We start from the raw sequence: 27,872 nt of genomic DNA on the forward strand, positions 1-27,872 counted from the left end.
CACACGGACTGAGGATGTGTGCGCTCTGTGCATCTCCCTCAGTCATGGGTGTTGCTCGGTCCAGCAGCAATAAGAGCCAGTGTCCGTCCACGGCAGCAAAACCCACCATTTGAGCCCAGTTAGTGGTCTTCCCTGTGTGATAACAGCATTCATTCTTCCCAATGCGTGTTCATCTCCAACTACCCATTTTAGCCATGAGGAAACGCAGAGTGCTTGTTGAGCAGGGTAGCCAGACCCACGTGGGTCTGCCCTACCCTGTTGGGTGTCCGCTTGCTGGGCTCACCTAGTGTCACCTAGTGTCCTCTCTCTGATGTCAGTTTCTCCTCTGGGACTCCCTGGGACAGGGAGGACGTCTCCTTTCCTTTCATGGTATTTTCAGACTGCTGAATCTTGCGGGAAGCACCCTCAGCCTGGTCTCACCGCCTTGGGACCTGGTGCCCACCTGGGCTCTCACTGGGACCCCTGTGATTGTTCTGGAATCTCGAGACCTTCCGGGGCAACAGACTTCTATTCTCTGCATGCCCTTTGCCGCTCACTCCCTTTTAGTCATTCAACAAACATTTCCTGAGGGCTTATGAAGCCCAGAAATGGAGGGCACAGGGGAGGACAAGCCAGTGAAGGCCCCCGCTCTCATGGGCCCCAGCACAGACAAGCGAGACGGTCATGATCTCTGCCAAGGCATCTGCCAAGTAAGAATGAATGAATAAAGGGCACCTGGGTGGTCCGGGAGCCCGCCCGCCTCACGACCCTCCCCTCATTTCATCTTAAGGATCCACTCAGCCATAGGAGGAAGGGAGAATTTGCCCTTTTGGCAGAGAGGTAGGGTGGGGTAAATAGGACCCCAGGCCAGCAAAGCCAGGCTTAGCTGCCCTGCAAAAATCAGGTCCCTTGGGGCGCCTGGGTGGCTCAGTCGTTAAGCCTCTGCCTTCGGCTCAGGTCATGATCCCAGGGTCCTGGGATCGAGCCCCGCATCGGGCTCCCTGTTAGGCAGGAAGCCTGCTTCTCCCTCTCCCACTCCCCCTGCTTGTGTTCCCTCTCTCGCTGTGTTTCTCTGTCAAATAAATAAATAAAATCTTTAAAAAAAAAAAAAAAAAGAATCAGGTCCCTTCCCTCCTGAAGCCCCCCGCACAGCCATCCGGCCTCCACCAAGCCTCCCCACCTGCCCGTAGGGAAACCACTGGCCATCTGCACAGTGCTTATCTTAAGCAGTCTGGAAGAACAGGACACAGAAGGTTTTGTTTTGTTTTGTTTAAGTTTTTATTTTAATCCCAGTTAACATAGTTATATTGGCTTCAGGTGTATGATACGGTGATTAAACACTTCCATACAACTTCGGGGCTCATCACCACAAGTGCCCTCCTTACTCCCCACCCCCCATGTCCCCCATTGCCCCCACCTCGCCTCTGATAACCAGCTTATAATCCGCTTATTCTCTACTCAGAGTCTGTTTCTTGGTCCCAGTCGGTGGGAATGCAAACGGGTGCAGCTACTCTGGAAAAACAGCATGGAGTTTCCTCAAAAAGCTAAAAATAGAACTACCCTGGGATCCAGCAACCGCACCACTGGGTATTTACCCAAAGCATACAAAAACACTAATTCAAAGGGATACATGCACCCCTATGTTTATAGCAGCATTATTTACAATACAGAAGGTGTTGTTTATGCCCGTTTTGCAGACATAGAAACAGGAGCTCAGAGAGCCCGGAGCTCGGCCAGGGTCACTAGAGCCAGAAGGCAGGCCGGGCACCCAACACCCACGTGCCTTGGGATAAAAATTACAGGTCTATCTCCCCCACGGAACTGTGGGCTCCGGTGGGGGGGGGGCAGGGTTTGAGTCCCTGAACCCCAAGAGGGCCCTTAGCTCCTGCCTGCAAACCTGGGCCTTTTTCTCCATGGGGGCTGCAGGAGCAGAGGAGGGAGATGGCACAGAAAGCCACCTTCCTTCCCCCCTCCTTCCTGCCTGCTCAGTCGGACGTGCTGCCCTTCACACCCCTCCCAGGAATCCCTCAAGGCCAAGAAGTGACTCAGCTCCTCACCAGATGCAGGGCCTTGAGCAGGGGTGGGACGCAGGGGCAGGGCGGCCCCTCCCTCCTGAGCGACATGTGGGGGGGGGGGGTGGGAGAGGGGGGGAGGGGGAGAGGGGAGGGGGGGGAGGGGCTCACCTGCAAGGCGTTTGTTCCTCCTTCCCGCACCTGCTGCCTCCAGTTCCTTCCACTTTCCGAGGGGGACCCCGCTCCTCTGTCCTGTCCGACATCTGACCAACTCCCTCACTCCCTGGGTATTAAGGCAACCCCAGTGGTTTGCTGTGCTGAAAGCACCATACAAGCCACTTCCTATAATCCTCTCTGCAAACCTCCCAGGCCGGGAGGGTGGGAGAACAGGTTCAAACTGGGGCCGTAACTTGTGCAAGGAGCTGACATTCGAACCCAGCTCGGCCGGACCGCAAGACCACTGTGTGCTTTCCCCCACATTGTCACACTGAGTGCGGCTGGGTGGAGCCTTTGGGGATCGTTGACAGAGACTGAGACACAGAGAAAGAAATAACTGGTGGGGAGAAAAGAGATGCCATGATGTACGAAGACGGACCACGACTCCTTCTCTGCTCCTTCCCAGGGTGAGCACTGCGGCTTACAGGGGCAGGGTCCACCCAGGAAAGTGTGGCGAATGAATGAATGAATGAATGAATGAGGTGCTGGCCCCACACTGTCAATATTACAGCCACTGGCCACATGTGGCTTTTGAATACTTGATGTGTGTGACCAGTGCCACTGAGGAACTGAGATTGTACTTGTGATTTCATTTTAATTAGTTGAAATTTAAATTTAAAAATCTGTTCTCTGGGACGCCCGGGTGGCTCAGTTGGTTAAGCATCTGACTCTTGATTTTGGCTCAGGTCATGATCTCGGGATCCTGGGATTGAGCCCCCAGTCGGCTCAGTGCGCAGTGAGGAGTCTGTGTGAGATTGTCTTTCTCCCTCTGCCCCTCCCCCCGACTCCGAGCTCAGCTCAGTCTGTCTTGCAAATAAATAAATCTTGAAAAAAAATTTTTAAACGATCCTCAGTTCAGATATTGGAAAACTTTTGAGTGTGTTTGGAACAAATTGGGCGTGTGAGTCCACTTTTCAACTGCAGATTTTCTGAGCTCTGATTACAGAGGGAGTGTGTCTAATGAAGATTTAGCTTCCAAACTGACCTACGTTAGCAGTGTGACATGCACGGTAGCCTTCAAGGACTTAGTACGAGAAAAGCGCATAAAAATCTCAATTTTTATATTAGTTACATCTTGAAATAATGTTGGAGATATTGGATTAAAGAAAAATATGGAATTTGAGTTAATTCCATTTGCTTCTTTTCATTGTTTAAACGTGCTTCCTAGAATGTTTTACGTATTAAATTACAGGCGTGCCTCGCACGATAGATAGTTACATTACCCAGGGGTATGCCGGGGAGTGCGGTGGTCTGGATAATCTCAAACCTTTTCCAAAGCACTTTGCCTCTTTAATATGATCTGATCCTTACAACCGTTCTGTGTAAACTGAGGCACACATACTCGGACAACCAATGGGTGGCCGGTCTGGGCCTGGATCCCAGGTCCCCTGATCTCTGCCATCAGGGTGTCTTAGGTAACATGAGACAGAGGTGACCCCAACAGCCTGATGCTGGGGGGACAGCCTGCGGAAAACCAGGCCATCCCACACGCAGCTGGTGTGGTTCAGGACACGCAGAATCGTTCTTGCCATGCTTGAATACCCGCAGAGAGCTCCAAAATCACTTCCCAGAAACTACAATGATCTGGAGCAAAACCTAGCAAACTCCAACCCACAGGCCGAATCCGACCCCATGCCTGTTTTCATAGGACCCACCAGCTAAGAATAGTTTTTACATTTTCAAGCGGTAGAAAAAAGATCAAAAAAAGAAGAATATTTTCGTGACAGAGGAAAAGGATGTAAAATTCAAATTTTAGTATCTAGAAATAAAGTTTTATTGGAATACAGCCACACTCATTCATTTACATATTGTCTATGGCAGCTTCAAGCTACGGGAGGCAAAGTTGAGGGGTTGCCATGGAGACCGTGGGGCAGGCAAAGCCTGAGATACTTACTATCTGACTCCTGACAAAGCTCTCTGCCCCCTGGTCTAGAGTTGACTTTTCAGATGACTCACTGGCTTTGGAATATTTTGTATTTTTCTTTCTTTTTTCTAAAGGTCACTGCCTCCAAAGAGCAAGATGATTTAGAAAACCAAACAGAATGAATAGACAATTTCTTTAGCTTGGCACAGCTGGAAGGGCAGGGCACAGACGAGCAGATAGCCCTCTGCCCTGGTTCTTCAGGGTCTGCTCAGGGGAAGGGCATGCCGGCGTAGAGGTGGGTTCAGTGCCAACCTCCCTCCCCCTGACATGCTAACCTGCAGAGATGTAGTTGAAAACAAATCTCCGAGGGGCACCCGGGTGGCTCAGTCGGTTAAGCCTCTGACTCTTGATTTCTGCTCCGGTCATGATCTCAGGGTCGTGAGATCGAGCCCCGTCAAGACCAGGGGGTCAGCAGGGGTAGTTTCTTCTGAGGCCTCTCCCGCAGATGCTGTCTTCTCCCTGGGTTCTTCATGCTCTTCCCTCCATCCCTGCCCCAGTGCTAATCCCCTCTTCTTCTAAGGACACCAGCCTTATTAGATCTAGGCCCACCCGAGTGACCTCACTGTAACTTAATCCCTGCCTGGAAGACCCCGTCTCCAAATACAGTCACATTCTGAGGCCTTGGGGGTTAGGACTTCAACACAGGAATTTGGGGGACACACAATTCAGCCCATGACTCTTATTTCATGGGGTGCTGAGAGCACTGAATGAAATCAGGAGCACGTCACACGGTTTCTGGACTATGCGGGAGTCTTTAGTAAACGTTAGCTCCAATTTCCGTTAACAATTATTACTGTCGGGGCACCTGGGTGGCTCAGTCGGTTAAGTGCCTGCCTCCGGCTCAGGTCATGATCCCAGTCTCCTGGGATCAAGTCCCACATCGGGCTCCCTGCTCAGCGGGGAGTCTGCTTCTCCCTCTGCCTTCCATTCACCCTGCTTGTGCTCTCTCTCTCTCTCTCTCTGACAAATAAGTAAATAAAATCTTAAAACAAACAAACAAACAATCATTACCGTTGCTGTCACGCGGGAGCTACCCCAGTGTGTGTGGATAGCACTGGAGGGCCTTCCTCAGGGTTGGAGTGTCTCTTTAGCGGCTTCCAAGTGTCCCCACTGGGTACAGCACCCCCTTGGAAAGCTTGTTGGCTACCCAACTCCAGGCGGCCCCATCACACTGTTGTTACTCTCTGTATATTGATGAAGACAACTTTTCTGGCAGACGTCAGAGGAAAAGGCCCCTTTTCTTAAGTCCCCACCCAAGATGCAGGGCAGCCTAGGGCAATGCTGCCTCTGACCCTAACAGAATTCGGTCAAAAAACACAGGGCAGAGAACAGAGCCTGGCAATCGGTGACACTCAAGATGCTCGTGTTGGATAAATGCATGAAAAGAACACTTCTCCCTGGTGTTACGCTAGAAAGGAGACCGCAGGAAGGCAGGGGCATTTTTCTGCCTCTGTCACTGATGTGTTCCCGGCCCCTACACAGTTTCGGGCACACAGTAGGTGCTCAGTAAATATTTGTCAAATACTTGTTGAATGAAACAAATGAACTCGTTATGCAGTCATTCTGTCTCTCCTTGCGGTTTTACAAGTCTTCAGCACATACCGACGACACTCAGAGTGGGGATACAGCTGTATTTATTGAGCACACCTACTGTGTGCAGGCTGCTTCCTCGTTCAGTGCAGCCTCTACTCTTTCCTACCCTAGTGCTCACCATCACAGCCCCCTGGGTGGATTGTGTGCTGGAAGGAGAATGAACTCTCAGTCAGATCCAGCCACTTTAGTGGTGCTGTGCTGGGAGTAGTAGATTAAAGGCTCAGCCGCCTGTCTGGCACATGGTAGGCACTCAATAAATATCATGATCCCCCCACCCCCACCCCAAGATGGTTGGCGTAATTCTCTCCATTCCAGCTATGGCTCCACTGTTTGCCCCTGGGCTTCCGAGGTGAAGGAAGAGAGAAGAGGGTATCGAGAGCAGAATTGAGGAAGCGAAGTGAAAAGCCCCACCCAGGCTGTGCCTCAGGGCCCGATGTTTCTCGGCCTCTCTGATGAGGGTTTGGAGAAAAGGGCAGCTGCCTTCGCCCTCACTGACTCAGGGCTGTGTCAGGCCTCAGCACCACACCCCGCCCAGAGCCCCCACACTGCAGCCAGAGGTCACAGGTGGCTTGGAGAAGCCATGCCCCATGATAAATGTGGAGCTGCCCAGAGCTGCAGGCCTGGAGGAAGCGCTGGGCACCCAGGGCCCAGAGCTGAATGGGCCCTTTCTCTTTCTGTAACAAATGCACGCCTTGTTTGTAGGTTCCTGTGTTTGTTTCCCCAGGCTGTTTCTGTTCTCCTTCCCCTCCCACTAGGTTCAGCCTCGGGCAGGCACCTCCAAGAGCCCCGGCTTCCAGAATTTCTAGAGCATTGCTCATCTCCTTCCAGGCTCGGGGGTCCAAGAGGAAGGGAGGTCTTTACCCTTTGCCAGTTGATTTGGAAAGACAAAATCTGGCCAAGGAGGGAGGACGGGACCTTGGGAATCTCTTACCAAGGCCCGGGTGCCAGGCTGGAGGGTTGGCACGAATTCTCAGGCCAGCCTTGCCAGCACACTTAGCCACCCGACAGATTATGTCACCACCCTGCTTAAAAGCCTTCAAGGCTCAGCTTTGCCTGCCAGAGGCGGAGATCGAGGCTCAGAGAGCTCACTGCCTCTCCAGCGATGGTGGCTGAATTCGAACCCAGACCCATCTGCCCTTCTGCCCCCAACCTTGGCTTAGGACTCAGCTTCTGCACCATCCCGTTCAGCCCCCAGCTCCCTTGGTCTTTTATTCGCTCCCACTTCCCAGACACTTAAACTCTCCCAAGCTCCCTGGGTCTTGCTTCCAGCTGCTGTAAAACCGAGGGGGCAAAACCACGCGCTACCCCAGCGCGTGCGGTCAGGATGAAATGACTTCCCTCGGAGGAAGCACTTGGGCCGTGTTTGGGCACAAGAGTCCAGCTCTCCGCAGTTCCTCATCCTCAGCGGGTCGTTCCTGTGTTGTCCGTTTTGCAGATGGGGGGCCACAGAAAGGGGAGAGACTAGGGCACCAGTCCGAGGGTACCATACCACTAGAAGTTGAAGCTGGTGTGGGAGTTAGCGCCTTCTTGCAGCTGCACCCCACTGGGGCACCCTCACAAGGAGGTGGAGGCCAGGACTAGCATCAGGATTTGCAAAGCCACAGAAGGCAGAGGAAGGCTGCGTGTGGGGGCCTTTCAAAGGAAGAGCTGATGTCCGTGCTTGGCTTGTGGACCTTGAAGAACTTCGCTAGAACCCCAGTGTCCACACCTGTCCCCCCTCTTTCTGGATTTCCCTGCAAAACCCATGCACCAAGCGCCCCTGAAAGTAACTCAGATGCCGCAGGTCATTCTGAAGTTGAGTGTGCTGATATGCCCTGGGCAGCAGGCCATGCTAGAAACTTCCCCTACATTTCTCTTGAGTCTCCTCCCCAGGTTTCCACAGAGGGCCAGCCTCACCGACTCCAACCAGCTTCTCCCACAAGGCGCCTCCCCAGTCCCTTCCCCTCCGTCCCCTACTGGGCTGTGCAAAGCTAAAGGCCTCCAGATTAAGGCAGACCCACCAAAGCAAGGCGACTCCCGTCCTTGCTTGTACCCACGCCCTGAGCGCTCAGTCAGACTCAGAGAGATGCTGGCGGAGAAGGCCATCTTCTTCAACCAGGCGGGGTCACCCCAGGGGAATCTGCATGTGCAAGAACCTCCTTCTGGGGTAACAGCCACCAGAGAGGGTGGAGATTCACATGACCGGGACTAGACAGGTCAGCATAAAGCACCCCGGGAGCAGTCCTTGGATCTCCACTTGTGTCGTGAGGGTTCTGGGTGAGTCACTGAACCTTGGTGAGGCTCAGTGTCCTTCTTTGGGAAAGGAGAGCCCTGGGATTCCAGGCTCAATTCACCATATTTCCCCCCAGATCGCAAACATCTCAGAGCTGGGACTGTGCCTCTAGCACCTGTCCACCCCCAGGGCCCCGGGCCATCTGGGTACGGGCACTCTAGAGCTGACATTTATGCCAAGCACTCCAGGTATTTCTCCTACTTTTAACTCACTGGCATAGTTATCTCCACTTTACCCACAAGAAATTTGAGGGGAGTCAGCTTGCTCCAGTCACTGAGTTAGTAAATGATGGAACCACAACTCACAGCCAGGCAACCGACTCCAGCCCCTTCCAGCTCACCCACCAAGCTGCCACGGGCCATATGTGCTGAGTAACTGCTCACAGAACTGGCCAGAATGCTCACCCAGGCTGTTGAGAGAATATGCAAACAAGTTAATGTAAGGCTGGTATACAGCAGGAGCTCAGTAAGTCCAATGTGCTTGAGATAAAGTCACGCATAACCCAAATCCCAAGATATTCAATAAATGCATCAAGTTCAAGTGTTCTGAGTTAGCCCTGGAGGCACAGCGAATCCGGTCCAATAACGTCATCCCCGCTGAGAAGATGGTTGTTTGCCTCACTAACTGGTGTTTTGTCTGAGGCTGAGGACGCACCATCAATGCAGCTGAAGATAAAGGTTGAATCCTGGCTGCACTCACTTGTTTCCAACGAGTTGTTTTTCAATTAACCGTTGGTTCGCTCAAATTCCATCTTGGGGGCTCCTCTTGGGGTGCGGGACTGAGCATGGGTCTGGGAACCCTTTGGGGCAGCCTGAGGGGTCGCCCTGACCCTCTGAGCACTGCCCTCCCCCTCAGCCGCCACGAAGCAGCCACGTTTTCTGGAAGTGGCTTTTGCCTGGAGGGATGGGTAAGATGCCTTCTCCCACCCGTGAAGGACTTGCAGGCTACAGGGGGAGGAAATATGAACACAACTGTTACCATGTCCCAGATGATGACATGGGGCCAGGGCAGCACCTGGCCCGAGTTCCCACAGCAGGTGGGGAATGAAGCTGGGATTCAGGTCAGGCTGACTCCCTCCCACATTCCCAAGCAAGTGCACAACGCACTGTGGCAGAAATGCCAGCCGGGTGCCAATAGTCAATGGGCTTTGGAGGGGAGGAAGTTCCAACTTGTTCTCGCAGCTTCCAGAGGGCAGGACTAGTCCCTTATTGGAATGTTTAGGGGACAAACCAAAACCCAATATGGAGAAAGCTCTCCGTTGAGGGTGTTCCTATTTCCCCGAGGAACACTTACATTTCCAGGACAAAACTGTATCTCCGGTAAGATAGCGAGACCAACAGTTGAGCCTCAAGGTGGTGCAGGACAGAGGAATGCAGTATCTTCTTTTTATGTTTGTTTCTGTCCTGTCTAGAATTGAAAGTGCTTCCAGGAAAATACCCATGGTGCTCATGTTTCCCCACACAGCAGGCAGCAGACAGCATCTTGGCTGCAATGCTATTATTCTGTAGGTTTCCCTCCATGATTCCCTCATAAATTCACGTGGATGAAAATCTGGGAGGAGCCCAGTGTTTGTGTAAGACTCTGATCTTGTCCTTCTCAGTCTCACGAAAGCAGACTTGTTAGGAAACAGAGGAAAAGAAACGAAAATGCATTCTTTATTTTTCACCTGCTTGTCTTTGTCTGAATGTTTGCGTGAAAATTAGCAAGAGCAACATAAAGAAAAGAGAAGAGAAGAAAGATTCACGGTGCCGGGAAATGAATACATCCTAGAGGGAAAAACGGTTGGTGCCGTACGCCTGCCCGCGGGATGACGTCATCAGAGATCAGACAGTTCAAGAAGTGTCAGTGTTCACTGTCCTGCCCTCGCCCTAATGATCTGGCTAGGGGATCGCCTCCCTTTCAAATCTAGCGTTCTAGAATCATACATGAGTTGGGGGGTTTTTTGTTTGTTTTTTAATCCTCCTTCCTGAAAGGGGCCTTACAGATTGCGGCACGGAATTTATAATCACACCCCTGCATTCCAATCCTGACTCTGCTCCTTGGTGACAATGAGACTTTCGGAAATTTGTGTCATCCCTCTGCATCTTGGACTCCTCCCCTTGCAAAGGGGAAGGGTGGTCACATTCCACCTCAGGGGGCACCGTGAGGATGAAATGAGCTTACATGTGAAATGCCTGATAGGCTCGTGGTGTGTACTAAGAAAAGTTAGTTCCACCCTTCTCTCTTAAAAACCTTTCTTAATTGGATTTTTAAAATTGTAAAGCAGGGGCGCCTGGGTGGCTCAGCCGTTAAGCATCTGCCTTTGGCTCAGGTCATGATCCCGGGGTCCTGGGATCGAGCCCCACATCGGGCTCCCTGCTCGGCGGGAAGCCTGCTTCTCCCTCTCCCACTCCCCCTGCCCCCGCTAACTCTCTCTCTCTGTCAAATAAATAAAGAAGTATTTTAAAAAATAAATAAAATAAAATTGTAAAGCGATGCATTCTCATTACATTTTGTCAAATAATACAGAAGTCTATTGTTTAAGTTAATCATCTTGTGGCAGTGACCACTACTTGGCTACCCAATATCCATTCTCCATATGCATCTTAGTATTTTCTTATGTTATTAGAGCTGCCCAATATAATAAAATATAATATGATACAATATAATATAATGCAATTATTGTGGCCAGCTAGAAGACTACATTGCCCAGCCTCCTTTGCAATTAGGTATGGTTGGTGGGACTTCTGAGATAGCGCCCTGAAAGAGGCATAAACAGCTTCCTCCATGTTCCTACCTGGACGCGACTGCTACAGCACCAGCCGCCATCTTTGACCACAGGGTGGCCTTGAGGAGAGACCACTAGTCAAGGATGGTGAAGCAGGAAGATAGAGCCTGCACTGATGACCAGCTGGTTACCACCACATTAGTTCTGGGCCATCTATTTCTGAACTTCCTTTTGTGAGAGAAAACTAAACCTCCTATTTACTTACGCCCCTGTTTGTTGTGGTGGTGGTGGTGGTTGTGGTTGGTTGTGTTTTCCATCATGTGGTCTTGGGTCTAATTACAACTGAAAATGCTTCCTCCCCTTCTGGTCTCACCTCTTGACATGACTGGTGTTAAGAATCACACTTTCCCACAAGTTTCCTTATGCTCATAGCAAAGATAGATTTATGTGAGCATGCATATAATCGGTATCATGCTGTATGTCACACTTAGTAATTGCTTATAAATGTATGTCAAGGTCAAATTCCCCAGGCCAGGGCACACACATCTCTAACATAAGCTTTCTAATATGAAGCTCTTAAAGTGTAGTATGGATATATTGTAATTTATTTAAGAATTCTCCCGTTGATATACCGAGGAGGATTGTAGTTGTTGTTTTTCAAGTAGTATAAACTCTGGTGCAATGGGCATCTGGTATAAATACCCTTGCATTACACTTGTGGTTTTTAGCAAAGCCTGCCACAGTGGGATGATGAGGTCCTTCCTGTCCTTTCTAAGGCTCCCACACTTCTTCCTTTTAAGGATGAAGCAGGAGAGACTCTGAAAGCTGATGTGCCAGAGATAACAAAGATGACAATGCTTCTAGAATCCTCCCAATGCTAACCCAAACCTTACACTCCTATTTATCCAGTGTTTGGTGGCAGCAAATATTTGTTGAAGGAATATCCAAATAATCTTTATAGAAATAGTTCTCCACCAGTCTCTGCTTGAACGTCTCTGGTGGCAGGGAACTCACTACCTTTCTTTTCATCTTTGGAGAACATCGGCAACTAGAATGTTCTTTATTACATTGTGTTGCAATCTGATTCCATGAAAAAAAAATTTTTTTATAAGGACACTTTTAATCATGACTTCTGGTCATCACGACTATGAAACTTCTACTTGCTGGTCTCAGTTCTGACTCCTGGGGTCCTGGAGAGTTGGTCTAATTCCTCAAAGGACAGGTGGGACTCACCAAGGCAGGCACAAGAAAGGCATTCAGTGTTATCTTTTTTTTTTAAAGATTTTATTTATTTATTCATGAGAGACAGGGAGAGAGAGAGAGAGAGAGAGAAGCAGAGGGAGAAGCAAGCTCCCAAGGAACAGGGAGCCGGATGCGGGAATCGATCCCAGGACCCTGGGATCATGACCTGAGCCGAAGGCAGACGCTTAACCATCTGAGCCACCCAGGTGCCCGGCATTCAGTGTTATCTATTTGGGGCTCTTTACACTCACATATGGAGAATATGCCGTCTATCAGGCAAGGAGCATGACTTTGAGGATACAAAGAAGAACACCATTGTTCCTGAGCTGAAGAGGAGCTCACAGGGTTGGGGGGCACCTCACAGCAGTTTGGTTCCTCCCCTGACAAACTCAGCTTTGGAGGACATGAAAAATCCCAATGATGGCCAAGGGGCATAGTTGGGAATGTTTGGAGTTAGAAGGGGAACACATGCAGTTGGGGTTGGGCACTCCTTTGGGAGAAGTAACTGGAAATAAAGTCGGCCAAGTAAGTGGGCAGCCTGTTTTCAACCAACGGAAGAAATCACTTTCTCTATAAATGTTGATTTAATTTTTCTGGAAAGGTTCCTTACTCACAAGCACACACATTGCCATGAGAATCTTCCCCACCTCCTCTTTCTCTCTTTCTTTCTCTCACATAGAAACAATATGTAGAAAAACAGGCCTAAAGAACACAATCTCCAGAAGCTTTGCCTGTCCTGATGGTCCAATGAACACTGCTTGACTTGGTCATCACTAAGTGAGATCATAGCAAGTACATCTCACTCTTGTAAATACTGGGTATTTCAGTAGCAAGTCAAAAGTTAAAATTAGTGGTTGAAATCTGTAGGAATTAAAGTCTAGACAACAAAGGGGTCAGGCCACCTTCTGGAGTAGAAAGAGCGTGGGGTCTAAAGCCAACAGGCTTTGTATTGGAATCCTATCTGTACTCATGGCTGGGGGACCTGCCTGTATCATTCTCCCAGTCTCATTTCTTCCTGTAGAAGGAGGATAGAATGTTAACTACGTAAGTCCCCAAGAAAGTAAATACAATAAAGTCAACCAAATGACCTCCATAAAGTGCCTGGCCCACTTCTGGCAGTAGTCAGTGCCTGCGGATCTCTCTCTCTCTCTCTTTGTATTTTCACTTGGCACAGCATGGGCACTGAGCATTCCCCTCATTCTTGCCTGGTGACTGAGAACGTGCAATACTCTTCAGAAGGTAAGATGTAAAGAAAGTGGATCAGAAAAGGCACAAGTCTATGTACAGCTTCAGGCGCCCAACACTTCCCTTGAGGTTTTGTTCAAATGCAATGATGCCTGGATGCCCTATGGAGTTACCAAGCCAATGGGTGTGGTCACAGATTGGGGTCTCCTACCCAGCGTCTGGCTTAACTGCACTTGCTGTAAGCCAGGGGATGGCAGGACAATTGCAATCAATGAAGAGGAAAGGAGTCTAAACTTGTCTTAGCTCTGCCTCTAACGGTCCGTGTGGCCTGAGTCAACTCGGTTAACCTCTCTGAGCATTTAGAACCTCTCGGAGAGTTCTAAAGCCCTCCCTACCTCCAGGAAGAATTCTTGTGCTATCCAACCTGGATGTGAAATGCTTCATAACATTTGCTGGTGGTGAAGATGCAAGGGTTTCTTGGGGAGCAGTTGTGCAGGCAGTCAGAATACCCAGTCCAAGGGGCCACTGGGGACTTGAGGTTTCCATCATTGCCTCAGGTGAGGAGGGGGATGCAGACGGCCATAGAGAGAACACTGGTTGGGGGCTGGACTGCAGCCAGACTCCAGCTCACATCAGGCTGCACCTTTACCTTCCAAGATCTTGGTCTTGTTTTGGACCAGAATCCTGAGGTCGTGGGCCTGGCCTATCCCATGTCAGTGGTCAGTGACTAACAGCCTGACCCCTGCTTTGGTCAGGGTTGAAAGATATCTGCTCCCTGGGTTGAGTGTGGGTGACCAAGGACCTCCTCAGATTATCAGCTGATGTCTGCCACAACGGGTCCCCAACCAGGATAGCAGCCCCAGCCCTTTCACTAAGATTCCCTGTTATCATCAAGACATTTTGTGAATTCCTGCACAATACTAATTATTGATTGGGAAACATTTTTATAACCTCATAGTGACTAACCTTCATTGAATACTTTATGTCAGGTGCTTGCTTGCATTATTTATCTCATTTTCTCTTCTTGCAGACTTTTAAATTAAGTGACACTTCCAAATAAATTTTGTGTGAGACAAGACTGGTTTAGTGTACATGCAATGCCAGGGCCACATGTGGTTTTGGGTGCCCCCTTCATGCTCTAACTGAGTCTAAGAAACTGCAAGACAGCAGAACTAGTGATTGCATAGTGTATTAGTCTGGCTGCTATAACAGATAGCCCTAAAATAATCATGATGTAAAACAAAAATTTAAATTTGATGATCATTCCCATATAAAGATCACTTGGGTAGGTGGTCTCCAGGGCTTGTATAGCAACTCCACAGTAATCAGAACTTGGGATTCTTCTACCTCATTGCCCTGCCCTTTTCCATAAGAAACCTACATCTCATGTTCCGAGAAGGCTGCTTTGGTTCCACCCATCACATTCTCATTCCATCTCATGAGCAGGGGAAAGAAGTTACACATAACATTTCCTCTCATATCTTGTTAACCAGAGTTTAGTCACCTGACCTAACTGCAAAGGACTCCAGGAAATGCACATTTTAGCTGGGTGTTCTTGTGGCCAGTAAAAAGTCTATATCACTCCAAAAGAAGAGAAAAATGGATATGGGAGAACAAACTGTATTTGTCACAGAGGTTAAGAACATGGACTTGAAGCCCCATCAACGTGACCTTAAACCCCAGCTCCATTCCTTCCCAGCTATGTGGCCTAAGGAAAGAGTATTAGTCATCTATTGCCATGTAACAAATGATCCAAAAACTTATCCCCTGAAAACAACAAATGTTTATTATTTCACGACTCCTGTGAATCAGGAATTTGATGGGGCAGGGATGGGTGGTAGGAGGGCAGTTTAGCTGTGTGATTCTGGCTCAAGGTCCCTTATGAGGTGAGGTCAAGACATTGGATGGAGTTATAATCACCAGGAGGTTTGACTGGGGCTTCCAGAATGGCTTGCTCCCATGGCTGTAGGTGGGAGCCCTCAGTTCCTTGCTACATGCTTGTCTCCCTAGGGCTCCTGACTGTCCTCATGACATGGCAGGTGGCCTTTCCCAGAATGAGTGACCCAACAGAGTCAGCAAAGAGGAGGTCATGGTGCCTTTTAGGATCTATGCTTGGAAGTCTAACACCATCACTTCTGCCAGATCCTATCCATTAGATGCACTAAGTGCAGCCCACACTCAAGCGTTGGAGAATGATGCCCCACCTTTGAAGGAAGGAAGATAAAAGAATTTATGGACATATTTTTAAATCACAACAGCAAGTTAGTCGTCCCTGCTAGCCAAAATGCCATTTTTCCATTTATAAAATAAGAGTAACATTCAACTCATAAGGCTACAAGGGGATTTAATATGGACAATGCATGGAAAGCAACAGACACTTGATAAGCACTCAGCAAGCATTAACTAGCATTGCCATTCCCTGACCTTCCCTCCTCTCCCAGGCAGACATGACCTTGTTCTCCCTTGGGACCATCGGTGGCCTGTGTGACACAGATGCTTCTGCAGCACCGTCGAGATCATCAGAGGAATGTGCTCCTGAAGATCACTCATGATTGTGAACATGTGTAATTAATGCAAGACCAATTCCACCAAGGGTGGTGATAAGCATTTCTGTTCTCCAGCTAAAGTAGCACAGGTACATAGCAGGAGCAAAAACACAATTTGTAGCTCACTCCACCCGCCAACTGGGAAATTATGTGATTGATATGTGGTTGAATGGGGGTAGGGAATTTGAATTATTTCACATTTGGCACACTGACTGTGAATGTTTTGTGTATTTACATTGCGTGTCTTCAAAATCACAGAGTTCACTTTTGCTTAGAATGTGATAGTGTTGTAAGTGTTTATGGATTTGTTTCTGTCACTAGGTAACCTCCTTGAGGACAGAGATTGGGGGCCTCAATAAGGCAGTTCAGTTCTGGAATCCTCAATTTTCTTCATCTGTAAAATGTGGGTGATACCACCCACTCACCGAAGGTCTGTTCTGAAGCTCAGCAAGGGCTCAGTGGAGACAAAGCCCAGGTGGCCCAACATATGAGGAGTCAAGAGCAAAGGACAGAACTGAGGGGCAGAAAGAAGAGAGAAACCCTTCAGACGGGGAATCAGAAACTGGGGCCCAGCAAGACGTCAATGCTCCAGCAGGTCATGGGTGTGAGCAAGACCAGGAGCCAAAGGGAAGCCCTAGAGACAGGGGCTGGAAATGGAGACCCTGCTTGGCTTGAGCTGGAGGCCATCCATCTTCCAGCTGTTGGCAAGACACGAAGCTGGGCTTGTCATGGCCGAGAAGCCAGAGACTGGTAGAAACTGTAAAACCTCCTTTGGAAGTAGCTGCCTGTGGTGCTGGCTCAGTCTTGGACATCTCCTTCTGGAATGTTCTGCAGGTGCAGTTGCAAACCCAGCATGTCCCAAGTGGGCCTCCTCAGTCTCACCTCTGCACAAACTGCCCATAGGACTGGCTTTGTCCTGTGTTATTTCCGCGATTAGCTGCTGAGACCCCTCTCCCTGCCTCTTTACCCCTCATCCAATCAGATGTCACATCCTGTCCCATCTTTTTGTGCCTTGTCTCCTGAATTGGTCCTCTTTTCCCTTCTCTCGCTGCCTTGCTGGCCCTGGCACCTCCTGCTCTGGGTCCATCCTCCAAAGGGTCCTCCTAATGGCAGCTTGGAGCACACCATTCACCTGCTCTAGGGCCTTCTGTGGCTTTCTCTGGCACACAGCCAGAAAGACATGAAAAACCAGGAGGAAAAGCAGTTCTCGATTTACACTCCACGTCACAGATTGATCTGTACCTAGACTCAAACCATTTTAAACTCTACAGGCCAATTTCCTGGGGCTCCCCTCCTACACCCCCATTCAGCTCCATATCCTGCCAAAGTCCAAATGGGATTAACCTTCTCAGCAGGAACCTTCCAAAAGCCCACACTCCAAATTCACCTTCCCTTTCCAGATCTTAGGAGCCCTTTGAACCTCTCTCATATACCTTATCACTACTCTCCTGTTAAATGGTTATTCACGTTACAGTTCCTTTCCACTTAACTAAAGATCAAGGACTTTGGCTTCTTTACTTACATACACACGATATGTGTCAGGGCCAATACTCAAAATGTGTAGCCATCCATAGGAATGCCCTGGCTAAAGAGAAGCTTTGGCCACTGCACTAATCATTCTTCCTTGTCACGTAGCGGAAACACAATAGGCCTTTAATCAATTTTAAGAAATAATTTATGTACAACTCAATAGCAAAAAATCCAAATAATCCCCTTAAAAAAAAAATGGGCAGAGGATCTGAATAGACATGTTTCCAGACATACAGAAGGCTGACAGGTACATAGAAAGGTTCTCCACATCACTCATCGTCAGGGAAATGCAATTCAAAACCACAATGAGATATCACTTCACACCTGTCAGAATGGGGATGTTAGGGTGGGGATTTTGGAATTATCAAAAAGACGGGAAATAACAAGTGTTGGCGAGGATGTGGAGAAAAAGGACCCTTGTGCACTAGTGGTAGGAATGCAAATTGGTGCAGCCACGATGAAAAATAGGATGGAGTTGCCTCAAAAATGTAAAAATAGAACTGTCGTGTGATCAAGCAGTTCCACTTCTGGGTATTTAACCTAAAGAAACAAAAAAACACAAAATTGAAAAGATACCTGCACTCCCGTGTTCATTGCAGATTGTTTACTGTAGCCAAGACATGGACACAACCCAAATGTCCATCAGTGAATGAATGGATGAAGAAAATGTGGTCTATATACACAACAGAATATTATTCATCCATCAAAAGAAAGAAATATTGCCTTGTGACGACATGGGTGGAACTTGAGAGCATTTTTCCAAGTGAAATAAGACAGAGAAAGACGAATACTATGTGATCTTACTTAGATGTGCAATCTGAAAAGAAGACCCCAAAACTCCTCGACACAGAGAACAACAGATTGGTGTTTGCCAGAGATGAGGTGGGGGTGGGCGGTAGGTGAAATGGGTAGAGATGGTCAAAAGGTACAAAGTCAGGGGCGCCTGGGTGGCTCAGTTGGTTAAGCAACTGCCTTCGGCTCAGGTCATGATCCCAGGGTCTTGGGTTCGAGCCCCGCATCGGGCTCCCTGCTCGGCGGGAAGCCTGCTTCTCCCTCTCCCACTCCCCCTGCTTGTGTTCCCCCTCTCGCTGTCTCTCTCTCTCTCTCTCTCTGTCAATTAAATAGATAAATAAAATCTTTAAAAAAAAGGTACAAAGTTAGGAGGAAAAAGAGAATTTATGAATTGGATTAAATTCCTGACTTTGTCAAGGGTTGTCTTAAATGTATTTCTCTATTTAGCTTACTTTAATTCCCCTTCTAGCAAGTTCTCTTCAGTTCCCTCCCTTCTAGGAAAAGCAGATCTTCCGTTGCACGATTCCTTCATTTGTTCAAGAAATATCTATGGGCAGGGATGCCTGGGTGGTTCAGTCGGTTGAATGTCCAACTCTTGATTTCGGCTCAGGTTGTGGGATCGAGCCCTGCGTTGGGCTCCCTGCTCCACGGGGAGTCCGCTGAAGATTCTCTCTCCCTCTCTTCTCCCTCTGTCCCTCCCCCCTCAAATAAATAAATAAATAAATCTTAAAAAAAAAAAAGAATAAGAAAATAAATGTCTCTGGGCATCTACTAGGGGTCTGGTACCACGCTGGATGATAGGGATACACTGGTGAACAGAAACATGCAATGCCTCTGCTTTCAAGGAACTTGGAGTCAGACCACAACTAGTAAGAACAACAAGAAATGAAAAGCAGTCACAAAATTCACAGCGACCCGAAGGACGAGCAGGACCCTGCAGAGGGCAGTGGTGAAGATCTGGATGAAGCCTGCTGAGCGGACACTGAAGCTGAAATCCAAGTAGGACTGGGACTTGTCCCTGGAAAGTCAGGGGGCAGCATTTCAGGCAGGGGAAGGATGACGACCGAAGGTCTCCAGGCCGGGAGGAGCTGATCCGTTTGGAGAAAGTAAGAGAAGGCCCTTGAGGCGGGGCCCGGGAATCGGGGAGAAGCAGAAGATTGCAGCAGAGGCAGCAACCCCTGGAGGCTGCAGGATTGTCAAGGAGTCTGGGAAGCTACTGGAAAATCAAGCTTTCTTTAAATGCCTTTGAATAGGCACTTACCACCGTGTGTATGATCTTCCTCATTCCTTGCCTTCCATAGAAGCAGACAACTGTCGTTTTCCCCTGATCTGAACCCAGATCTCATTCGGAAGCTGCCCTAGGCTCTTGAAAATCTGCCCAGGAATTCCAAGGAGGCATGCGGGTCCCTGCTGGAAACTGGCCTGAGGCTCCTTTACTGCCCTGACGCCAGGCCCCCAGCACGCACCTGGCTCCGGGTACGACACCCCCGGGGGGATGGGGAGTCAGGGGCTGGCAAACCTCCCCGTCCCTTCTTTCTCCGCGTGAGGAGGGAAGTCCAAAGCCTTTCCATCCTGCAGGGTCCTCCTCCCAGGCTGCAGTGTCCTGGGCTCTTTTTTTTTTTTTTTTCTTTTTTAATTTATTCATTTGACACAGAGAGAAAGACCACAAGCAGGGGGAGCGGCAGGCAGAGGGAGAAGCAGGCTCCCCGCTGAGCAGGGAGCCCGATATGGGGCTCGATTCCAGGACCCTGGGATCATGACCTGAGCCAAAGGCAGATGCCTAACCGACAGCCACCCAGGCGTCCCGTCCTGGGCTCTTCTCAGAGTGCGGTGGGAATCCGGTGATGTCCTAAGAGCCCAGAGTTCCTCCACACAGAGCTCGTCCCCAGAGAGCATCTTTCCCCATCCTGATTTGTTCTGAATCTCCTGCCTCTCAACCCCACGGCCTCCCCCCACAGCTTCTTCTGTTCTAACCCTGAATCTCCTCCCTGGCTCTCAGAGCCCCATCCCTCTGGTGGGTGATCATCCACTGGGCCTGCAATTTTTCCTCTAGACTCCATGGGACTTCACTCCATGGGACAAGAAGAGACACACTGATGGCCAACAGCAACCCCAGGAACTGCTGTGCTCTTACAGGTATCGCCTTACTGAAACTTGAAGTCTCCTTAGCCCCAATGTTCAGAGAGGGAAACTGAGGCTAGGAGAGGTGGAGTGAGCTGTTCAGGGCCGGGTGGACAGAGCACACACTGACTCCGTGGGCTGGCCCTGCATTAAGGCTTCTCCTTGCTGCCTGAGTATCAGCCTCCTTCAGTATTTCTGGTGATGGTGATTCAACGTGTCATAGGTGCTGAGCCAGGCCCCGTCCCAATCCCTCGGGACACAGGGATGAGTAAGGCATGATCACAGCCTCTGTGGAGAGGCCATGGAGAAGAATGGGTCAGAGTTCATGCTTTGGAGTCACACGGATGCAGCTTCCAGCCCTCATCATATGACACTGCGGTTGTGTGTGACTGAGCAAGTAATGAACCTCTCTGTTCCTCAGTTGCAAGTCCACAGCCCGGGCAGGAACTGCACCCGCCTGCCCTCTCCTGTAGGGTCTTAGCAGGACTAAAGAGAAACAGTTAACAAGGAGCTCCCGGGTGTCCCTGCCTGGAGGCCAAAGAGTGAACCTAAACTTCCCTTTCCATCTGGTGGTACCCCCGCCATTCCTCACTGCAGTGGTATCAGAAAAAGCCAAGCAAAACAGATGGTGTAAATGAGATCCAGAGGCTCCATAACATAATACAAAAAAATGTCCAGAGTTTAACCAAAAGTCCCTCATGCCAAGAACCAGGAAGAACCAAGAAGCTCTCAAACTGAACGAGAGAAGGTAATCCGTCGATTCCAATACCATGAACACAGAGGTTTTAGAATTATCTGAAAAATCTTAGGGCTGAAATCTTAAACATACTTCAGCGAGCAACTACGAATACACTTGAAACAGATGAAAAAAAAATAGAAAGCTTCATCAAAGAAACAAAATCTCAGGGAAAAGAGAAAGATAGAAAGGGAGAAGCTAATGAAACTTTTAGAACTGGAAACACAATAAATGGAATAAAAAACCCAATGGATGGGCTCAGTCGAAGAAATATAATCCTAATTCCAGGTGCAGTCCTCCCTGCCCCCTGCATGCACCAAGGGCTCATGGAAGCCTGGGGGCTGGGAGGACCATCTCTGTACCCCGCGGGGCTCAGCGGAGGGGCTTGCTTAAGGGGTAGTGGGCTCTGATTTGGGCTGTGAGATTTTGAGGGGCAGAGGAAGCCCTCAAGGGAATTAGAAATCTCCCCCTGTCTTGTTTTTCCCATACTCAAGGGCAACATGAACCCATCTCCCTGGGATGGTACCATGGTTTCCAGTTCAATCCAGCTGCCCCAAGACACCACTGGGAAGCAGCTGAATCTTGTTCTCCCTCGGTGGTCTCTGTTTTCTGGGAGATGGAGCCCACGGGGTTGGTGGAACCATTGGGGAACAAGCCTAGCCCCTCATTTTCCTTCTAGGAAAACTAAGAGACCAGCCAAGGACCCACTCAAGGGAGTGGCAGTGGAGTTAGAACGTAATCTAGACCTTCCAGTAAATCTCGCCACCAACTCACAAAGGGCTTTACATTTTAAGTCAGGATTCCTCGTTCCTAGAAGCTCAGCCTGCGCTTGGTAGAGCAAGCAAGGGAGGGAAAGAAGCTGCTTTGCTGTCCCTCTTTCATTCAACAAATACTCACCAAGCACCATATTGCCTTTAAAGTTTATAACAGTTTGTTGCTGCTGTGTAACAAAGTGCCCCCAAATCAGTGGCTTGAAACAGCAAGCATCTATTATTGCTCATAAGCCGATGGGTCAGGGGATAGCAGTGATCATCTGGTCAGGTGTCAGCTGAACTTGGCTGTGTCCTCTGGCAGAGTCCCTGGAGGCTGACTGGTATTCCAAGCCCGCCCCCCCCATATGTCCTGCTGTCAGCTTGCTGGTGTCACTGGGCCACGTGTCTTCTCCCAGCAGGCTGGCCCGGGTTCTAAGAGAACAGGTGGGAGGGGTCGAGGCCTCTGAGCCTCGGTTGCAAACTCCACAGCATCACTTCTGCCTCATTCTGTTCACCGTAGTGCATTATAAGGCTGCCCAGAGACCAGGAGGGAGAGATGGGCGCCACGCCTTGATGGCAGAGCTACAGATTCCTGGTGTAAGGGGCATGGATGCAGAACGTCTGGACAACTTGGACCATTTTTGCTGTTTCCCTTGGTGCTGCTCTGAAATATTCTGCTTCTATTTCCTCCTCGTTCTTCAGGGCTGTATGAGCTGCTTGGGTCAATGACATGAAGTGAGGTACGTCACTTCTGCGTGAACATTTTAAACTCTGGTGTGTGATTCTCCACGTTCCCTTCTTTCTACTGTGGAAAGCAGAAAGTCAAGGTCAGCACTCATACCATCCCGAACCGCTGAGTGTTGCTTTAAGTCCCTGCGCCCGGGGGATGTTTGTCTCTGCGGCATAACTTAATTTATCCTGACTGACCCAAGCCTCTGCTACCTACCAGAAACTACTCACTTGGCTCTAGATTAGTGAATAGGAAAGAACAATCCATGCCCTTGGTGAGCTTCCTCTTGTGAGGGCAAAACACAATACGTAAGTGAACTCACGAACAAGAGCATAGAGAGGCTCATGTGCTCAGGACACATATTATGAAGGAAAACACTAGGACTGAAGAGAGAAGGGGAAATGATGAGGCTGGGAAGAGGGGAGCCGATGTAGACCACATGGTTAAAGGAAAGCTGCTCTGGAAAGGAAACATTTCAGCCAAGGCACGGTGCAAGAACCAAAGACAGCATGGGAATGAAAGCAGGGCGTTTCAGGGGACGGTCACAGGGGAGAGGACAGAGGAGGGAAGGGGCTTGGCTGGAGGGGTCAGAAGGAATCCCGGGTGGGTGGCAGGAGGGAAGTGGCCAGGGGAGCTGAGGATGAAGAGGGGCAGGAGGCCAGACCCCGCCCCCCCCCAGGGCCCCAGAGCTGGTGTGGAGGAGCAGAGCTTTTATTTGAGGCATCTGCGACCCCCAGTGTGTGTGGGGGACTGTGGGACTGAGCCCTTTGAGAAGCTTCCTATTTCCTCCTAAGCTGGAGGTGGGCAGGGCCCACTTATCTTTTGGGTGTAAGCTCTGAGACCCCAGAGCTCAGGTCAGGACTTTCGGCTTCTACCACAAAAGGGAAGTGTGACTTCCCTGCAGTATTTTTAACAACATAACCCACAGTCCTCTCCTCCTACATGGTAAGGCCCTGGGTCGGCCATCAGGTACCTCCCTAAGCCCCTGGCCCAGCCCTAGGGCAGGGGGTGGGGGAAGGGGGGGCCTGGAGCCAAGGAGTGGCCAGGACACCTGAGCAGCTGCTTCACTCACTCACTGACAGGTCAGCTGGAGGGACACAGATGTCCTCGGAAGAGACCCCAGGCCAAGCCAGGCCGGACCTCCGGGAATCATGATGGCATCCTCCCCAAAAGGCTGTGAGGCAAGGTGGTGTGGTGCCCATGGAGACACAGGCCAGCAAGGCTCAGCGCCTTCGATGGGGCTCTGGAGGCTCATTGGTCCCTCCACCCGTCTCAGCCTCTATTTCTGCCCCTATGACAATTACTGATGGGTGACAATGGTCTGGCCCTGGGTTTAAGGAGAGCGCCTTGTCTCCTGGGTGCTGGCTGGGTGGGGGCAGTGAGAGGTGGGAGAGACACAGAGGGAGCCAAAGCTGGACCCACCTTCATGGGCCTTTCTTCCCGGTTCTGTGCACACACCCACACACAGCACATGTGCACACACTACACACATTCACACACATATCACACTGCACAGACACACACTACACTCACACCACGCCACACACACATACATGTCCCCCGTACCACATACACTATATATACACACACATCACACACATACGGGACGCCCCATGCACCCCACGTACCACACTATCTCCGTCTTTCTCCCTCACATGCACCCCTTCTCTTTGACCTCGGGGTTGCGGCAGGGGAAGTGGGGATTATTGGGGCACCCGCGAGGGTGGGCTGCAGGGAGAGGGAGGTTTCTGACATCTGGTTTCCTTTATCTTCCAAGGTATTTGATGGCCGTTTTTTTTTTCTTTAAATTTTTTATTGTTATGTTAATCACCCTACATTACATCATGAGTTTTGGATGTAGTGTTCCATGATTCATTGTTTGTGCATAACACCCAGGGCTCCACGCGGAACGTGCCCTCTTTAATACCCATCACCAGGCTAACCCATCCCCCACCCCCCTCCCCTCTAGAACCCTCAGTTTGTTTTTCAGAGTCTTGATGGCCTCTTTTAACGACGTTACTGGCGAGGGGTCTGCATTAGTTCCTAGGGCTGCCATAACAGGTTCCACAAACCTGGTGGCTTAAAGCAAGTGCGTTCTCTCTTAGTTCTAGAGGCTGGAGTTAATGCAGAGTACAGGCAGGGCTGGTTCCTCCTGGAGCCAGGACCAGTCTTGGTCCTTTATCTCTTGGGTGTAAGCTCTGAGACCCCTCTCACTAGCCTCCTGGGGCTGCCGGCACTTCCCCCCCCGCCCCCACTCCCAGGCGCTCTTTGGCTTGTAGACCCACCGCTCCAGTGTCTGTCCCTGTCTTCATGCGCCTCTTCCTGTATCTCTGTGTTTCAAACCTCCCTCTTCTTCTAAGAACATCCAACATTAGACTTAGGGCTCCATCTCTCATCTAGAAATCCATAATTACACCTACGAAGATCCTCCTCCAAACAAGGTCCCATTCCCAAGTTCCTGGTGGATGGATCTCTTGGGGGTGGGCAACACCATTCAACCCACCACAGGGTCCCTGGGCTTCCCCGACTCCTCAAGGGAGTCTTTGGATATGGGCAGTGTGACTTCAGCTCGCGTCTCTGACTGCCCACCCTCCCCTCTGACAGGAGTGGAACAGTCCAGCCTCCCCTTCCCAGGGCCCCAGGAGACGCCAAGCAGAAGGGACAGACAACCCTCAGCAAACTCAGCAGTGATGACAATGTTCTCTTGTGCCTCCTCCCCTTGGGTGACGGGGTCCTCAAACTGGAGGATAGAGGGATATAAGTTGTAGCTGCCCCCTGGGAACAGAAGAGGAAACTGAGGCCCAAGCACAATTAGCTCAAGTCATGCAGGGAGTCACTGACCAAGCTGAGAGCCCGGCCAGGGGCTTGGGTTCTAGATCTTTGCATTGCCAAGGAGAGGACCCAGAAGTGAGAAAGGAGTTGCCTGGTTTGAGAAACTGAAAAGGGGTCAGTGAGGCCTGGGTGCCATGGGCGCTGAGGGAGTTTGCAGGCAGGCAGGGAAAGGGCCTCAACAGGGAAACTGCACCCAGTAGGAGAGGAGGAGCCCCTGTTCCAAGACAGGCTTCCTGCCCTGTGATCTGCCCCGGGCCTGACCCTGCCCACCTTCCTGGATCAGAGCCTGCTTTTGGTGGAGATGCCAGGAACTTCCTCATGCTTAGGCACAAAGGGTGATGGGGAGGGTCGCGGTTGACCTCTTCAGAGGAACAGCGTTCTTAAGGTCTGAGATGGTGTCACCTGCAGGAAACCCCTGAACCCCCTCCTGTCCCTTTCCTCCAACAGACAGGGCAGCCGGATTCAGAGAAGGGACCCCACCTGCGTGAAGTCACACCGCCTGGAGTGGCCTCCAGGTGCCCTGGACTCGCTGAGCTCGCGTTCAGCCTCTCCCTGGAATGCTCCCCCACCAGCCCCGAAGTTCTCCTTTTACAGATGGGCAAGCGGGCGCTGCCCACGGAATGTTTCTTTGTCGGATTGGGAACAAAACAATAAAACAACATGTTATGCAGACTCTTGTTTTGCTCACAAGCTGAGGTCTCCCAGGACAGGGCTTGCTGGGTCCCTCGGAGTTGCTGATTCTGGGCATGAAGTTCCTGTTTGGAACTTGAGGTCACCGAAAGCCGGGGAAGAGGAGAAACGTGTTCCTGCTCTGGGTCCGGGCTGGAATAAGGGCGTCTTCCTCCAGCCCCTGGGGAGGAATCCTGGGCTTGTGATCCTTGATTCCAAAGCTACTTCTACTCCAAGAGTCACTTCAGCGGGGCAGGTCACAGGTGCTCTGTGGTCTGGCAAAATTGCCTTCGTACCAGAGTACCCTCTTCCCCACGGTGTGACCTCAGGCGGGTTGCTTGGTCTCTCTGTGCTCTGTGTCTCCGGCATGCTCGGCCCAGGGGTACGCGGGAGTGAAGTCCCCTCCTGCCTTCCAGGAGCGCTAGATCCTCCTTCCGCTCTGACCACGGGGCCGTCCTTTCCCAGAGCTACAAACAGGAACTGAGGCGGCCGGAGTGGCTTTTTGAAAAGAACTCTCTGGCCCAGAGGGTGTGTCTGTTCAATTTGGTTCTCTGCCCCCAGGGCTCTGGGAAAAGTTCCAGGCCTGAGCGAGTTTATCAGATTCCTTTCTTTACCCACCCAACCTTGAATTTCATGGAAAACAAAATAGAGAAAGAAAAAAAAAAAAAAAAGTCGCCTAACACTTGATTTAATTATTGCCTGGAATTTCTCCTACAGCTGGGTTTCTGCACTTGACCACCTACCACGTGGGTGCTCTTGGGTAAGATATTTTAATCTGAGCCTCAGTTTTCTTGCTTCCTGTGTGTAAAATGGGTATTGTAAGGAAGCCTCTCTGGCATGGTCGAGGACGAGCAGTCAATCCTGGAGAATGGTCCTTGGCACGGGGCCCATGATCATAGCATGACAGGGATGGCTGGTATTGCTCTGGGCGGCCCTTCCTCACCCTCAGCTTCACACCCCGGCAAAGATGTCCATATTCCTCATCCCGGAACCTGGCCATGTGTGATTTTCAATGGCAAAAGGGACTTGGCAGGTGTGATTAAGGATCTCGAAATGGATGGATATGATCAATCACAGGAATCCTTAAGAGAAGGAGGCAGGGGTCCACTGGGTGGAAGGAAGGGACATGACCTGGGAAGCAGAGGCTAGATAAGGCAGCGAGACGTGGGGCCATGAGCCAAGGAATGTGGGCGGCCCCTGGAAGCTGGAAGAGGCATAGATCAGATTTTTTGCCCTGGAAACTCCAGGAAGAAACACAGCTCTGCAGATACCTTGATTTTAGACTTCTGACCTGCAGAGATCTAGGACAATGAACGTGAATTGCCTCAAGACAGAGTTTGAGGCAAGTTGCAATGGCAGCCACAGGACATTGGCACGAGCCCTGAGGAGACATCCATGCTGAGCCCCCGGAGCTCTCTGGCTTCGGCCCTTGTCCTGACTCTGCTCCTCCAGGCTTCTTGTCTATTCTGAGGGCTTCCTGAGAGCTTCCTGAGAGTGTGTGCTGCCCACACTCTCGGCAACCAGCCCGGGCTCCCCTGGGCTCCCCAGTGGAACGTGCTCTCTGCCATGTGTGGGGCTGTTTACTCCACGGTGGATGCTCCTTTGGCTGTTTATTCCCCACTTTGGTTGGCGGTTCTGACTCATAATGGCTGATAAAACATGTGTAGATGATGGTCTGTTGGGACTCGTCACAAATGCTCAAAGCCAGAGTATTCTGCCGATGTAGCAAAAGCGAGTATTCAGGTGACTTGAGTTGCCTTTCAGACTCCCGATTGCATGAGTTCTGAGAGCAGGTGGATCTCAGGGGACACCCCACTTTAAGACTTGTGCGTTTGAAGGGAGCAAAGCAGCGATTGTGTGTGTGTGACACACGGAGGCCACGCAAAGGCCATTCCCTCCAGTTTTGATGTCATTATTGCTGCCCTACTATGGCGGAATTCCGGATGCTCAAGGACCGAGGCTCTCAAAGTGTCTCTGGTTACCTGTTTAATTCCATAACTCTCCCGTTAAGACTGTGAGTTCCTGGGGGTCAGG

General features: G+C 50.3%; 1 long non-coding RNA gene across 2 annotated transcripts; it reads left to right on the top strand.

The window, feature by feature from the left end:
• The first annotated feature begins 2,228 nt into the window (after positions 1-2,228).
• Positions 2,229-26,261, top strand: LOC113930270. Of its 2 annotated transcripts, XR_003522506.2 has the most exons (4): positions 2,229-2,614; positions 15,998-16,510; positions 22,128-22,347; positions 25,617-26,261. It is a non-coding gene; the product is annotated as an uncharacterized LOC113930270 (long non-coding RNA). The 2 variants fall into 2 exon arrangements; XR_003522511.2 differs by lacking the exon at positions 15,998-16,510.
• The last annotated feature ends 1,611 nt before the right edge of the window (positions 26,262-27,872 follow it).

The sequence above is a fragment of the Zalophus californianus genome, chromosome 4 (assembly GCF_009762305.2).
Source record: "Zalophus californianus isolate mZalCal1 chromosome 4, mZalCal1.pri.v2, whole genome shotgun sequence".
NCBI classification, from domain to species: domain Eukaryota; kingdom Metazoa; phylum Chordata; class Mammalia; order Carnivora; family Otariidae; genus Zalophus; species Zalophus californianus.